We start from the raw sequence: 574 nt of genomic DNA, 5'->3' as shown, positions 1-574 counted from the left end.
TAATATGTTTCTTTTCTTTGTAATATCAGCATTTTTATTTTGTTTATCTTGCAGTCAGGTAACTGCAACTGCCTTTTGCAAGGGAGGAAGCAACCCTGCAGCTTGCAGTGGCAGCAGGAAGGAGAGGGAAACTTTTGTTGGCAGTAGTGAGGTGATAATAGAACTCAGCCACACTATGAAGCCATAGCCTACGAAATAAATCAAGGGTGTTATGTGAGGAAACACGTAAGGCCTCAATTTCAACTTTCCTGGCAACTTTATTATACTGAGTTTACTAATATAAAGCTTGACCCTGTGTCAGCAAATCTGCAGGATGCCCTTCAGCAGCTCTCTGTGCCTATTTTGGAGACTTCCCACAAGGCCTACCCAGGCAATAGGGAAATTGTGGCTCTCTTCTTTCACACAAGCACCCAAAGACATTAATATTATGAGCTACATGGGGTATCTAATGGACCTGCTTCCTCTTCAGAACGCATATTCGCAGTTGCTTCACAGGTTGTGTGTAATTGCTCAACAGTTTGTATTAACCAGAGCACTAGTTCAAGAATTTCAGGAAGATATTTTCAGTTATTCA

This window comes from Nothoprocta perdicaria, unplaced genomic scaffold (genome assembly GCF_003342845.1).
Source record: "Nothoprocta perdicaria isolate Ctin4 unplaced genomic scaffold, notPer1 scaffold_282, whole genome shotgun sequence".
Lineage (NCBI taxonomy): Eukaryota > Metazoa > Chordata > Aves > Tinamiformes > Tinamidae > Nothoprocta > Nothoprocta perdicaria.
Note: the sequence above shows the minus strand (reverse complement) of the source record.